General features: G+C 38.1%; 1 protein-coding gene across 10 annotated transcripts in view; it reads right to left on the bottom strand.

Annotated features, from left to right (window-relative positions):
• lrrc7 (leucine rich repeat containing 7) overlaps positions 1 to 16,830 on the bottom strand; it is a 160,931-nt gene that overhangs the window by 123,088 nt on the left and 21,013 nt on the right. For 7 of the 10 annotated variants that reach the window (XR_014537424.1, XM_083565596.1, XM_083565583.1 and 4 more), the window contains exon 2: positions 11,981 to 12,257. The gene's annotated coding sequence lies outside the window, so the exon portion shown is untranslated. Of the gene's footprint in view, positions 1 to 5,719; positions 5,888 to 11,980; positions 12,258 to 16,830 lie in introns of all 10 variants that reach the window. The other 3 variants (XM_083565592.1, XM_083565564.1, XM_083565584.1) reach the window with 1 other exon arrangement.

The following is a 16,830-nucleotide window of genomic DNA, read 5'->3' as shown; positions in this document are numbered from 1 at the left end:
CCTTTGCTACCACAGCAATTTGCAATTAAAACATTTTGTTGAAATCTGACATTTAAATTTTATATTATTAAATCAATGACTGTGTCCCAGTTTACAGTCATTTATTGTTACCAAATCAATTAAACACACTGGTTGCTGTTATCCATTACATTATAACAAATACTGAATGGACAGTCTTTCCCTCATCAGCATCTCTTTTTTCTCTCCTGCATCTTTTCCACATCTGAAAGCTGGAAGTAATGCTTATATAAAACATTTGCTATTTACTTTTTCTGTGAATTACTTTTTAAATAGATCACATAAATAATATGTATTATACAAGCACAATAATATAAACAGCCATTAACTCCTATCAGAGCTACTGTTATACATATTGAATCAACACCTTTGGACCAAACTGAATTTGGTGGCACTGTGGTACGACTAAAGTCAGCATTTTGTCCTCTAATATAATAGAAGTGTCATTAGAGGAGTACCCAAATGGCCATCACTGTGTTTTAGCATGATTTAACAGATCATTAAAAATATTGCTGCGAACAATTCTCAAACCATGCTTAACAAGATTAAAACTGCCTTGTATTTATCTTTATCTTTATTAAAAAATGGATCTTTATTTTGATAACATCTCATGGTGTTTATTAAGCTCTTTAAAAGTCATAGAGCTTATTTTTTTACACAGGATGTTTGTAATTCTAAGATGGCATACAGTATAAATGCTATATTTCACATTCTGCCCATTTATTCTGCTTCAGGTTTGTATTTCAGACACTCTCTGTCAGGATTATGCCTAGAGACACATGCTCACATTGTCCTTCAGTCCCTGCATGTCACATGACTTTGTCACGTCACAGATTATATTGTATTTGAGTCTATGAGTTGCCCCTCATAGTTTGCCTCATATGTGTAATCCATGGTTGTTGGTTCTAGATGTTTCCTTGCTTCATGTTTCACAGTTCACATTTTTTTGTTTTTGTTTATCTGTGTTTATCTTATACAGCGATCAGGCACAACAGTATGACATTATGACTAGTAAAGTAAATAACACTGATTAGATCTTTATCATGGCACCTGTTAGTTGGTTGGATATATTAAGCAGCAAGAATTTTGTTCTCAAGATTAACGTGTTAGAAGCAAGAAAAATAGGCATGTGTAAGGATTTGAGTGAGTTTAACAAGGGCCAAATTGTATTGGCTAGATGACTGGGTCAATATCTATCAAAAGTAGTACAAGGAAGAAACGGTGGTAAACCAGCGACAGGGTCATGGGTGGCTAAGGCTCACTGATGCACGTAGGGAGCTAAGACTGGCCCGTGAGGTGTGATACAACAGACTGCTAGCCGGAAGGCAGCTGTAGCTCAATTTGCTGTAGATGTAAATGATGTTAATGCTTGATGGGTCAGGACTGTAATTTTACATACCAAAAAAGGCAGCAACATCCACAACAACAATTAAACAAATAACAGAAAAACTAATAAAAATACAAAGTAAACAGACAAGTGTCACAGAATCAACATCCAACATAGCTGCATACAGTCTTATGTATAAGCATTTACATTTACATTTGTGGCATTTAGCAGACGCCATTTTTTAGAGCGACAAATAAAAGTGCTTTGAGTCAAAGTAAGCTTTAAATGTACCAATAAGTAGGAACATAATTTAAAAGTCAACAATGTAAGCAATAAAATGTAATATGAAAATAATCAGAAACAGGGTAATGTTCTATTCCTCTTATTCCACTCAAATTAGCCCCAGAAAATACATAAAAAAAACTATTATTGCCATACTTTTGTCAGTATTCATGTTGTGGAACCTTCTTGAGACCAAAATTACAAATAAAAAAAAACAACAAACCAAAGAAATCTATATATAAATGCAATAGATATAATATAGAGAGATATTGACTTCTTTTTCAAACTCACATTCATTTATTCATTTATTCATTCAATCATTCAACACTAAATGGGTTGTCTCCCATATATCTATCTAGTCTTCTAACACGCTACAATCCGTCATGCTCCCTGAGATCTCAAAACTCCAGACTTCTAGTAGTTCCTAGAATAGCAAAGTCCACTAAAGGTGGTAGAGCATTTTCACATTTATTTTTAAAACGTATCTTTTTAGCAAAGCCTACACATAACACACATCACATCATAATCTTGTGCTCCAGTACATCTGATCAAATGCACATTATCAACGTGTGCTTGTTAATATCATGAACAGCAGCTACGCTAATTCCTCTCCTCTGCTTCTCTTCCTCTACCCATCCCGAGGCATCCTGAGGTTGCTCCAGCCCCAGTCACGTCCCACCTTATAAAGATTGTAGACCTTTAAAGAAGTAGATGCCGAGCCCCCAAACATCCCGAACCATCTAGAGACGTACCAGTGCCAATTGGATCCCACTTCATGTGTAGTTTGGACACTGGACCTCCTTGAGTGTTTAAAGGCTCTGGCATGGGAGAGCTGGTGTCGGATCTGTGATGATCACAAATGTTGAGCTATTTTATGCGTTGTTAAGTAGCTCCTAGTTTTATAACCACAAATGACAGTAAAATACTGTAGAAAGAACATTACTCATAATCTTACATTCCAGTGTTCATGTTAGTTCTCACTCTTCAGTGTTCTGAATTGTTTAAAGATTTATAATCACACTCTTGGTGTCACCCAAATGAGGATGGGTTCCCCTTTTGAGTCTGGTTCTTCTCAAGGTTTCTTCCTCATAACATCTAAGGGAGTTTTTCCTTGCCACAGTCACCATGGCTGCTCATTAGGGATAAATGCACACCGTTCACCTTAACTGTTAAAATTCTGTAAAGCTGCTTTGAGACAATGTCCGTTGTGAAAAGCGCTGTAGAAATAAACTTGACTTGACTTGACTTCAGTAACTCCCTGAATCTGGAGAATATCCTGGAAACACCTGGTGCTAGATTCAAACTAGATGGGATACCAGTCAACTTTAGTGTACCATGCAATTTATCTAAGCCAATCCATGTACTGGCATGTTTTTGGGAGCTGTGTGAAATCTTGAAGGACCACAGGAAACCCCACTTACACACAGGGGGAACATGCACAGAAACTTTACACAGTCAGTAACCCGAGCTCACAGGACTGAACCTAGAGTTGTGATGCTGGAACGCTCCTTCACTGAGAGGATTCTGTAGGTTCTGTAGACTCTCCTTTGTGGAGGAAAAAACTCTATTCTGTTTACAGGAAAATAAAATCATTGTAACACACACCATCTTGAGGCTTATTGCGCTATTTTATATGTTGAGACTTGCAAATTGAGCATGGAACGACTTGTAAATTAAGCATGGAATGGATAGAGTAAAATCTATTAACATCCTCTCTAAGCATTGTGGTGTTCGGCAAACTATAGTCTCAATACACCAAGCCACACAGAGCTCCATAATTTGTTGCCATTTCACTGCATATACAAGACGGAAAAGCTTATAAATGTTTCATTGTTGAGTCTCTGCAATTACTCTTTATTTTTAATTTAAGAAAATTAAATTGCATAAATTTCACTTTACTGGAAGATAACAGAGTGGCATATTGTCTCCGACATTAAAAACCCTCTAGACCTGTAATATCTTAAATGCCAGTTCCCTACATTACCCTAGAAGGTCACTGGACCAATTAAATCTAGTTTCCAAGTTTGCATTTTAAAGGGCTCCAGTGTAATAAAGGCTAATAGAGGATGAGTAGCAAGAGTATTATCGTTTTCATTACACTCTGCAGACCGCGATTATCGATATGGATTTAGTCATGTCACAGGCGCAGTTTAAAAATAATTATTCCTTTTTTATGTTTGCATCTTCAATAAGGCTTTCTGTTTTTTCTGTCCTAATATGAAAGGGAAAAGGGATGATCTTGACTATGCCTGGGTATAGTCTAGAGGTCCATTCTGCATCATTCAGCAAAGAGACATTAAATAAGCAGCAAAATCATTATTATGACACAGAGACCGTAAGCGGGTGATAGAAAGAAGGAGCGAGTAGAAGAACCAGAGTTATACCACCCACCACGCTCTCTCTTCAGAGACTCCAGACTTTCTCTCCTCTTGGCTTTACCGCAGCGTAGCTATGCGCCATCTGTCGCTGTTGCCATGACAACAAGGCCCATTGATCTACATAAAACCACAGACGGAGATATTCTGGTCTGATCCATTAGCATGAGTCAAACGGCATCTCCGTCTTGGCTAACTCGTGGACATTCGTTTTCAGACCATCTTTCTGTCCATAATTACCATAATTCTGACCTTTAAAGGAAAACTGATAATAAAGTTTATTTTCCTGATCATAATTGCTGACACATGTTTCATTCAGGGCTATTAAAGCCATTGTGGGGAGAGCAGGCATGAGTAAATCTTACAATTACTTAGAATTAGTTCTAAGATCACCTCTGAGTTTTAAGATGTACTCATGGCAATCCAGCTCTGGTGGCTTTATTGGTCATGAATTCAAAATGTATCAGTCATTATTAGTAGATATAAAAAGCAAATAAACTGAATTATGAAGGTTATGTTCTGAAATATGTCTGCAGTTTATCCAAGACAATGGTGCAGTGTGCTCATGAAAATGAAATATGTTTATGGAACAAGCATTCCTTGAAAAACGTGCCTATAGAAATGTGAAGGTTTTGCTGGAAGTACACACACTGCAACAAACACTCTGCAGAATGTTAGAGCACAGAATTTAAATTCTAAAGATATACTTGTGTGAAAGCTGTGAACTGTTGAAAAAAGCTAATAAGGCTTACAAATTCTCTATAGAATACTCTTCAGATCAGTGCAACAGAACTCTATGAAGAGGTCTTACATCACCCTTACAATGCTCTTGTAGGACTAAAAAATAAATAAATCACATTAAGTCATGAATCTGCACTAATACACTTTCTACACACTTGCTTCTTAAATATTACAGTAGCTTTATTTGACATTATAGGAGAGTAAAAAATAACGAAGCTGTATCTTTTTGAGTAAATCATTTATATGCAGGCGATATTCAAAAATATGCAGCAAAAGGGAAACTTGGATCAGCTTACAGAATGAGCAGCATGAAACTAAACAGATGTGTTCAATAAAGAGCCAGGCATCTCTCCATGCAATTTCTCTAATGATTGAAGTGACCAATCTCTGAACTTCAGTCATATGTCTTAGTTAGAGGTCTCTCTGTGGTAGGAGATGTCAGAGATCTCTGATCGGGCATGCTCTGTGGAGGCAGAATTATTGATGCAATTATTTGTTGCATTATATTACTGCAGGCTAAGTAAGGAATAAAAAAACAATGGAGAATGCTGTTTATGATTTAGGAATCAACAATGGAGTGGTGTGATGCAGCTTGATGGGAAAATTAGTTGTTTTAAACACCACAAAGTTAATCATTTTCCAATGTCCCAGAGTATTCTTTGTCTGCGATGTCATCATGGACGGCAAGTTAGAACAAAGAGCAAATGTGAAATTCTGTGTGAAACTGTGTGAAATTCTCTGCTCAAATCTGCCACAGAGACATTTGACATGACATAAGTTTGACATGTGGCGATGCTTCAATGAGTCGTACGAGGTGTTTTGAATGGCGCTTATGCTTCAAGGGTAGAAAAACATCTCTGGAAGACGACGAGAGATCAGGAAGACCTTCAGCTCAACCCCCGAAAATGTCGAAACCATTCAGCAACTTGTCGAAGAACAATCCACATGATCTCACTTCCGCACCCGCCCTACTCACCAGATTTGGCTCCTTGGACTTCACCCTCTTCCTGAAGACAAAGATCCAGCCGTTTTTGACACCATTGTGGAGATCCAGCGCAAATCTCGGAAGGTGCTTGACATGCTTGGAAAGAAGACTTCCAGGACACATTCCAGATGTGGCAGGAACACTGGGAGCGCTGTATTGCTATGAAAGGAGACTATTTTAAAAGTGATAGTGTGCAAACCTAGATAAATAAAATAATTTCTTGTAAACAAAGCTAGTCTCTAACTTTTTGATACCATGACATAGTTATGTCTAGTGCTGTGGAACATCTGCGATTATAAGTATTATTAATACTACAGTATACAGTATATATTGATCATGCTGTTGAATTCTGCTGTAGCACACAGGGGAGCAGGCTGTACAGAAAGCAAATAACTTTTAAAGCTGTACCAAAAATTAAATAGTAAAGTACAGTATGTCCCCGACTTATGAACATTCAGGTTGCAAACTTTCACAGATGTGAGCAAACCTTCGCATTGTGAACTTTCATAGATGCAATCAAATCGCTGAAGTAGCTCATGTGTCTGCTGGACATTGTACAATAGTACGGTGCTCATTTAAATCCCATGATGTCTAAAAACAAGATGAAAAGCAGCGGTGATGTGAGGGGGACTGCTAAGAAGCGCAAAGCAATAACCATGGAAACAAAAGTAATTGAAAAATAATTAAGAGTTTGGACCGAGGCGAAAATATGGTAGCCGTCGCTCGCTCTTTATAACATGAATCGTTCAACCAAGAATAAGGACAAGATCATGGAACATGTGTACCAATGGTAGCTTAGTGGCATTGCATTTTGGGTCTGAAGGTCGTTAGTTCAAAACCCAAGCACACCAAGCTGCCACTCCTGGGCCCCTGAGCAATTATAATAATTTTTTATGCATTACATTGTTTAATACATATTTATGTTAAAGATGTATAAACCTTACTTAAAAACAAAACAGACTTATGAACTTGCTCCCGGAATGGAACTCGTTCGTAAATCAGGGATTTACTGTACAACCATATTTCTGATGTCTTATTAAATACTGAAGAAGTGATTACATTTCCCTATTATCCAACACTTTTTACAGCTTAACTCAATTGCACATCTTGCACAGCTGCACTTTAGTAGGTAATAAGGATAAAAACGTCACACTGTTTCTGTTTCCCCAGAATGCAAAGTGAGAAATAATGTCACATACTTTTGCACATTTTCTGTTAATTCTTTTATAATAAAATTTTTATTTTCACTGTAATATCTATTTTATCTTTTTATTTAACAGAAATTGTATTCTATTGCATTATATTTTAAATTATATTATATGCTTTGAATTTCTTTTTATTCTTTAATTTTGGAAATTTTGTTACACAACATTAATTATTAGGATTTAACTGCATGTCATATTATGAATGGTTATTTAGGTGACAATGAAATTTGCTTCTAAATTTGAATTTGATGTAATCACTAGTCTATCATGTACCGTACAGAAAAAAAAAAAAGTCTGTTCCCTACATCAACAACACATTGGGAACGCTTCCGCATTGTCCACGCTCTGAATCACGCAGTTTCTCGTTCCCTCTGGGAACCAGGGTTACATACGTAACCTGGAGACATTCCATTTCAGGAACTCGAACTGCATCGACAAGGCTTTGGGAACGAGAATCCAATACTGCCAGACTGACTAGTCCCTGCTTAGTGTGTTAGGGCAAAGCTAGGTCATAGGACAGAGGGGCCAGGAGTGGCACTGAGGTCAAGGTTATAAAACCTGATGAAGGTCAGGAGGGTGGACCACCCATAGCGTTGCAGATGTCTTGGAAGAACAAAGCCAATTCAGCTTTTCCTGGTCTGGGGCCTGAAACGGAAAAGGATAGCTAGCCTGGAGCCTGACAGGTCGTAGGACGATTAAAGAATGTTACCTGTTCTAGAATACAGGAAGGCACTTGCCATGCCTGGAGTGAACTTCAGAAAGAAGAGTGCCACAGAAAGGGCCTGATCCACTACTCTCTTAAGAGAGGAAATGGCCAGGAGGAACACAGTCTTAACTGTGAGGAACCTCAAGAATGCCTCGGCCAATTGCTCAAAGGGGAGCTCAGATAGAGCTTTCAACACAACGGCCCACACAGGCACTCTACGTCGCTTCTGGGGGCTCAGCCTCTGGGTGCAGTGGGAAAATACGTCAAGAGCGATTTTCTGCCCAGTGATTGCCCCACTAAGGGTGCGTGAAACGCTGAAATGGTGGCCGCGTAGACTTTGTGGGTGGACGGAGCCAACCCTTTGGCGAACTGCTCCTGAAGGAATTCCAGCACTGAACCAACCGGGCAGTAAACTGGATCCAATTGGTGCTGTTTGCACCATACACTGAACAGGCACCATCTAGTTGCATACAACCTCCACACGGAGGGAGCTTTGGATTAGGAAGCACACCAAAAGGTGTAAAAGGCGCTGAACTGAGCAGGTGAGGCAGGAGAAAGGGACAAGCCTGTCTCAAAACCCTCTGCGAGGTCCATCTGCAAACCCCAGGAACTAGCCACTGCTCCGCCTCAGCGAAAAGCAGAGGCACCCTCCTCGAAGAGTGCCCACCGGGAGCAGAGCGTTTGCAGAGATATGCGAGGGCAATGAGCACAGTCGGCTCCCTCGAGTCTTTTTGGTTGCTTTCATATTTTTGACAAACAATATGGACAGACAATATACACATACACATAGAGTGCTTCATGTGCAAACAGAAGCTTGTGCTGGCTTCACTCTATGCTTGTTTCATAGCTTCCTAGATTGCATAGATTTCCATTGGACCAATTACACACGTGAATTAGAGCGTGGACAACGCAGAAGCCTTCCCAAAGCGTTGTTGACCCAGCTCGAGTTCCAGAAAGGGAACTGATATTTTTACGTTCATGTATGTGAATGGTCAGATTATAAAGGTCGTCAGTGTCAGCAATCACAAAGGAGCTTTCCAGAAATAAAAAAAGAGTAAATGTACAGTAAAAAGCTGCATGATGCATTTAATGTGTTCATTTATCCATCATTAGTAGCTGGTAAGTGAGAGTAAAAAGTAGTTTAAATAAGGCTATTTGAGAAACGTGACTTGATAAAACCAACAACAAAATCAAGACAAAATATAAGATAAAGAATAAAATAAACAACAATAGAACATAATAAAATGAAGAATAAAATAAAAACACAATAAAACAAAAGACTATGCTAACAGTGCAATGTCCACTTCTACATTTTTTTCCCAGTTTTGTTTCCAACATCCATTCATATTGATGTGTTTCATCATATCACATTGTACATACACATCGGACACACTTTCACACAAACATTGACAAATAGCTGCAATTTATGGTAGCCAGTCCACCTAGAGCAGGGGTGGGCAATTAATTTTTACAAGGGGCCACAAGAGAAACCTTAATTATGTCAGAGGGCCACACCAACGATAATATTTTAGGGATGCACCGAAATGAAAATTCCAAAAACCAAAAATGAGGAAACCACAGCCAAAACCGAAAACTGAAACACCGAAAGAAAAGATTGTCAATTATTAGAACCATTGCATTTATGGCTGGGTGTGTACTAACCTCACTAAAATCAATGCATTGCAATTCAAAGAATAAATCAATTACAAAAGTTTTTTTACTTATTATTATAAATAATTATTTTTGTTACCATTCATAGGTATTGACAAACAGGCAGCGGTCAATTATTATTAGTCGGTTAAACAAACATAATTGACCGCCGAACGTTTGGAAGCGCATTCAAGTGAATGGAAGGTTCTAATCTACAGCATTAAGAAGAGCCGTGTAATCAGGGACGCAATTAACAGTTTTAAGGGGGGTATGCAAGACAGAAGTTTGGGCCCCCATATATATATATATATATATATATATATATATATATATATATATATATATATATATATATATATATATATATATATATATATATATATATATATAAATATAAATATAATGTGTTATTATTAATAAAGTTAATTCATTCATTCATTTTCTCCCGCTTATCCGTAATTCGGGTCGCGGGGGCAGCAGTTTAAGCAGGCCCCCGCCTTTGACTGCTGCCCAATCCTCACAGCACCGTCCCTTACGGTCCCTCCTGCAGGTGGTGAGCCCACGGGAATTAATAAAGTTAATATAGTTTAATTTTATTTACAGGGAATTAATTTTATTTCACCAGTGTTATTATTAAAAATGTGTGTATGTACGATTAAAAAAAAAAAATAATTGGAAAAATTTTAATTGGTGATTGTGGCCCCCCCATATAATAATTATTATTTTCGGGATCCACGGGGAATGTTTCAAAGATCAACCCGTCGATCCACTGGCGAACACTGATCTGAGGCAATGAATTCCATAATTTTTTGTGTTATGCTTTTTCACTGGAAAACTTTAGTGCCTTTTCAAATACGTTCGATACAGACGGAGTGCGCATGCTCGGACTGACTACTTTTCTGCGCCGCGTTCTTCTCCTATTTAGAATGGCAATCGGGATGTTTGGATTTCAGGTGATAAATTAAACCCGACTTGGAGAAACTCTTTGCAGATACACCCCCTCTTGAAATTTCAGCATTGCATGTTTTGCAAATCGCTCTCCGCACACCGCAGACATGTTGCTCTTATCCAGATAACCGTGTGCTGCTGCGCTTTTTTATTGCGTCATTACAATTGTGTTTCTGCCGTGTTGTTTCGGTGATTTAGGTATTTTCGGACGATATTTCGGTGCATCCCTGTAATTTATGATTGGCCTCACGCGGGCCGGACAGGGACGTACAAAGGGCCGGATGTGGCCCGCGGGCCGTAGTTTGACCAGGTCTGACCTAGAGGAATGTTTTTTCTGAGTTGAACCTGGGAGCGCCGAAACTCTGAGCCTGCAACAGTTTTTTCCAACTTGTATCTTCGATTTTAAGATAGGGAGTGCTGGGATTTTTTTTTCCTGGTCTCCCGATCAGTAGTCCTTTACTCAGTAGGCCACAACTCTTTTTTATCTCCATGGGAACAAGTCTTGCTAATTGTGCATACAGAAATATCAGCATGCTATCAATGATATTCTCCATGCAATGAGAAGAAGTGATGAGAGGATGAAAAAGTGAGAGAGAGAGAGAGAGAGAGAGAGAGAGAGAGAGAGAGAGAGAGAGAGAGAGAGAGAGAGAGAGAGAGAGAGAGAGAACCAAGAGGCCCTTTTGAATTACGATAAAATTGTGACAATCAACAGTCTCCATTCCGATTCACACTTCCATCAATCAGGAAAATTAAGCACTGGTATGATAATGACTCCACACACAAACTGCCTGTCAAAGCACACAAGTATCAAAATGCCACAAATGAAACAGACAGTGACTCTAAACCAAACATTACAGACATTACCAAAGCAAGGAATCTTAGCATATAAATCTTCTTTCCTGGTTGTGAGAGGACTGTGTAAATGCTGTCCTCACCCACCTCTTACCTCCACAAGGCTTAAAGAAAGGTGTTAATGAGAACACCTGGTCAAAATGCTCAGAGCAAGATATGTTTCCAAGTCCATTATAACCACTATTGCTTGTAAAGTTCACACAGTTCTGTTGCAGGTCCATCCATAACATTTAACAAGAGAGGCAGCCAATTGAGACAGCAATGCACATCATCATCTCAGTCAAACTGAACGAACTACCATAGCAAATATTAGTCATGCTCTAAATGGTCTCTTCTCCTGTTGTTAAACACCTGAGGCAAAATGTATAAAGCACCAAAAGCAGTGAGACTGCCTAACAGCATCTGAATTCACTCACATTTATTTTTCCCCTCTCAGCCAGCTGCACTAACAGATATAAACAAAAATGACATTTAAGGGAAATACTGCCAAGTAAAAAGCAGCCACGTGCTAGAATAAATGCCGCAATCTCCAGATCTCTGGTGCAACCATCATCCTTTAGTGAAATCTATTACCAATAAATAGCTGCACATCATAACTGGTGGACAGCTGCTCTCTCTTTATAGTCTGAGAAAGGTCATGAGTAAAAGAACTGATTGTATACTAATCTTCATCCCTTCAGGAAATGATGGATTTAGGAAATGTGTCTGGAATATGCCACATTTATGGACACTGAAAAAAACATATTTTAAGCTGAAACTAGGAAAGTCAAAATAAGAAAAAACACTAATTATAAATGACGTATGAGGTTAATAAACACGTGTCATGGTGCTGACTCGAGAAAATCACAGCGGCAGGCCGACGGCAATCAACTTGCAATTCCAGTCACTTACCAAAGTAGAGATGAGATGCCCTTTAGTATTTTCTAAAGCCTGCACTCAGATTTCGAGCCCAGGCAGATCCAGATAAAGGCTCAGTAGATGAATACTGATGGTTAAGGAAATCCGTCCAGCTCCTTTATGTGTATTCACTCTTGTTGACCTGCCACATCTTCAGCCTCCTATCCAAATCCACTAGGCTCTCACTAGATGTCCGATTAGGTCATCCATGCCTTCTGTCTCAGTCCTGACAAGATGACCAGCAGATGCTGCCTCTGAAAGCCACATGAACCTGTAAAATTAAGATTTAAACAACAGGTTACTCTCTCACAGCTTTATCTCACAGAGGGGAAAAAAGTCATCATATAAAAAGAGCAGAGTCAACATATCAATAGACCATATATTGACAGCATTTGGCAGACACCCTTATCCAGAGCAACTAACATTTATCTCATTAATACAACTGAGCAGATAAGGGCTAAGGGCCTTGCTCAGGGGCCCATAAGTGGTAGCATGGTGTGGCTGAGATTTGGTCTTACAACTTTTGGAACCACAGTCCAAAGCCTTCACCACAAAGCTACCACCTCCCTGGATAAAATTGCACACCTTCATGGAATTGCATTTTAAAATTCCCTGGTTTAAACACATCTGCTTTAAATCAAAGGAATGTTTGTTTATTCTATTTGTTTGGATGCATGTCAAACAAAGATGTTAATGAATCCTTTTTGGAAATTCATTCGAGTTTGAAAAATATGGAAACTGTCACAACAGAATTGACGCTGCTTACTTTCATGAAATACAAGAGCTAAACAAATCATACTGAAATACACAGGTTTTAAACGCAAAACTCACCCGCAAAATTTCTCATATACCACAGAAATTTGTCAACACTACAAAAAATTGTATTCACTAGACAGCTGCATGACATCTATTCAAACAAGTTCATATCACAAATGTACACAGTCTATATATACTGATAGTTCACTGATGTATTAATAAAGAGTATAATTTGTATTGCTGCATATTACCATAAATGCAATGTATTACTACCAGTGGCTGGCCATCAAGGCCTTCTATGCTGGCCCAAACTCACAGGGATCAGAATCTCTAACTTATGTTTTAATATACACCGACGAGGCATAACTTTATGGCCAACAATTAGGCATAAAATTATGACCACCTGCCTAATATTCTGTTGATACCCTTCTGCTGAAAAAACAGTTCTGACCCGTCGAGTATTAATAGCATTAACTTCAGCAATTTCAGCTACAGGAGCTGGCCCACACGGGCCAGCCTTTGCTCCTCACGTGCATCTATGCTCCTTGGCCACCCATGACCCTGTTGACGGTTCACCACTGTTCCTTCCTTGGACCACTTTTAATAGATACTGATCAATGCAGACTGGGAACATCACATAAAAGCTGCAGTTTTGGAGATGCTCTGACCCTGGTCAAACTCACTCAAATGCTTAAGCTTGCCCATTTTCCCTGCTTTTAACACATCAACTTTAAGGACAAAATGTTCACTTGCTGCCTAATATATCCCACTTACTAACAGGTGCCATGATGAAGAGATAATTAGTAATTCTCTTCATTTCATAGCATTTATCACGAGTCTTCAATGCAATCAGATTTTAGCCCTTAAATCAGGTACTGCTGTAATGGCAGTGGAAATAATAATGTTCGTACATAAGTTTAAATATATGTTGCTTAAAGCTGTTACATCAACCAATCATACTGTGATTTGGCCAGTCCAAGGCCCCCAGGTGTTCTGTCATGTCAGCATTTTCATGTCCTTTGATGGGATAGTCAGAAATAACATTAGTCAGATTCCCAAAGCCTCTCTTCAGCAACCTGCACAAAACCAAATATATTTGTGCGGATTTAATGATTGTTTTTATGATCCACAATGGCTGACAGAGGAGAAGCAATTGATTTGGTTGCAGTTATACTTACAGTACAAGGACATTTACAAGATGGACTTTTCAAGAAATGCTGGACATCATAAGCAAAGGTCAGCCAAAACAGTTCAAAACAGTTAAGCTTTTTCATGAACTATTTATATCTTTGGGGTTTTTTTTCCTGTATAATTTGCACAAAAACACACAATTTTCCTTAATTTCGAATTCCCAGAAAACTGTAATACATGAAAAATAATGCACAAAAATGCATTCATTCTCACTGCATGAGATTCTGGCTGTGATACAGCGCTCTGTTATACTGCATTGTTGTTTTATATTTTATAGCTTCTATAGCCATGGCCTCATAATAATGGTATTAAAGAAGTGGATTGATTTAGGTAGGATACCTCTGAAGGCCTAGGTGTGAAATGCATGGCCTGACACTGATTACCACACTATGTATACAATATCCAACAGGTTATTGTCATTATGTACTGTATTTAATAAAGAATATAGAAGACTAGGACAGGCCATAACCAATGCTAAGCAGCAACAAAATCATAGATCTGAACATGCCTTCATAAAGACAGTAAGTGGCATGTAGCAATGAGATGGGTTTGTAGAAAATCCCCTTAAACTTAATCGTGAGGATAAAGAAGGTTGTACGGATGATGCTAGAGACACCCTGCCATAGAGCTGTAGCTATTTGTAGATATGTCCTGAAAAACCCAAATCCAAGGCCTAAAGACTGTGCTATTTTTTACTCTATCAAGTAAAGAAGTCATTTTTACATTTCATGACTTCATACATGTAATATATTAGCACTGATGTAGAGATCAAAGCACAATGAGTTGGACTGTTCGAATGATGATGATGAAGATAATTTCCAAAATAATGCAAGGAAAAAAATAATAATAATATATATATATATATATATATATATATATATATATATATATATATATATATATATATATATATATATATATATATATATATAAACCAAATGTGATATAGGAGTGGAAAGGCATCTACAAGATCTTATTTCCTGTTTCCAAAACCCAGTAACCCAAGACATGCACAAAAGTATTATAAGTACTATCATCCTGTAGTGCCCCCAAGTGAGCAAAACATAAAAAAATTGTATACTGTATCACCAAAGTACTGTACTATTTTTGTTGTTGTTGTTGTTGAATTTATATTATGTTTCACCATAATGAGACAGTAAGGCATTTAAGACATTTGTAAGACATTTGTTGCATGCCTTTATATTAAACTCTCCTTGAAACGCTTCAGTTAGAGTACTGATATAGTTTCCAGGATGGCCTCCAAATGCCAGCTGGTTTTTCACACCTGAGGCTCTGACTGCATTTTATAGATCCCAGAGACACTCTGGGTGTTCTGGTTAAAAAGAAAAAGGCACCTGAATTTGTGACAGCCAGAGAGCAAAAGAGGGGCTAAATTACAGCTTCTGTGTTAAAAAAAAAACTTGCAGAATATAAAATATTGAATATTAAATGTCAAAAGAATATTGCACATTCAGAGGTAGAATAAAAACCATTTCAAATGTACTGAATTTTACATGTGTCTACTGTATGCAATATAAAAAGATTTGGCAACAGTGAAACAAAGGCAGTGCAGTGAAATTCAAATGAAGCCAAAAGTGTTCAAGTCAAGTCAAGTTTATTTGTATAGCGCTTTTCACAACAGACATTGTCTCAAAGCAGCTTTACACAAATTACCAGTTAAGGTGAATGGTGTGAATTTGTCCCTGATGAGCAGCCGTGGCGACTGTGGGAAGGAAAAACTCCCTTAGATGTTATGAGGAAGAAACCTTGAGAGGAACCAGACTCAAAAGGGGAACCCATCCTCATTTGGGTGACATCAAGAGTTTGATCATAAATCTTTTAACAATACAGAACACTGGAGAGTGAGAACTAACATGATTACTGGAGTATAAGATTATAAGTGATGTTCTTTCTGCAGCCTTATACAGTCTATATGGTCAGTAGCTCCTAGTTTAATGAGCTCAGCAATAAGTATAACAATCATATAGAAATCTGCTCTTTCCAATAAACCATTCCTGAAAATACAATTTAGCTAATAAAGTACAATTAAGTCCAACCCGGGCACAAATAAAACATAAATGACATAAATTAATAAAGGTAGCAGAGGGGAAAGTGGAGCAAGCGTCCCCCAGGTTCTGTATTTCTGAGATGTACCATCAACATGGTTCCGTTGAAGTACTGCAAATGCTGAGACACATTCATATGTTTATATTGGACACTCACTATCCTCTGGTGATGGTGGCCTGGGGCGAGCAATGAGGATAACCAAGGTTGCCACACGAACAGTGGGGTCAGTGAATCACTAAAACAAGTGTACCTTTAGGCACTAAATGAAGCCCATATGGCCTCTCACAAAGTAGATTTCTTTCATGAACCTGCCTGAAGCATCTCTGTGTTTTTATTGGGGAAAAAAGATATAGTGTGTCTTTTGTCATCAGAAAATGGCTGTTTTGTGTTTTAGGAATTACAAGACTGAACTTAATGTGAATGCACATGCAACATACGCATGCAAAAATATTCCTACTGAATTCATACTGTGCTATGCTTCCTATCCTAACTGAACAGCTCTTTCTTCATGGATTCTGTCTGCAAGAAAAATTTGATATGACAAGCATTATCCAAATTTTTTGTGTCTACATCATTGCATATTATTACCAAGGACTTGCATGTCTTATGTTATATTATCAATACCCCTCAAAAATGAGATAATATTATATGTAATATTACATAGAAGACTGTAGGTAAAACCTAAAAGCTAAAATCCAAGCATCCCAGGCCGCTTTGAACTGACCTACAACTGTAATGTTTCTACAGAAATGGTACACTGAACAAATAAGCCCTGGAAAGTTACACTAGTTTGCCTTCAGTAACAGGGTCCAGGTTACTGCCTGTGTGAA

This window comes from Silurus aristotelis (genome assembly GCF_946808225.1).
Source record: "Silurus aristotelis genome assembly, chromosome: 2".
NCBI classification, from domain to species: domain Eukaryota; kingdom Metazoa; phylum Chordata; class Actinopteri; order Siluriformes; family Siluridae; genus Silurus; species Silurus aristotelis.
Note: the sequence above shows the minus strand (reverse complement) of the source record. Positions and strands in the feature narration are given on the sequence as shown.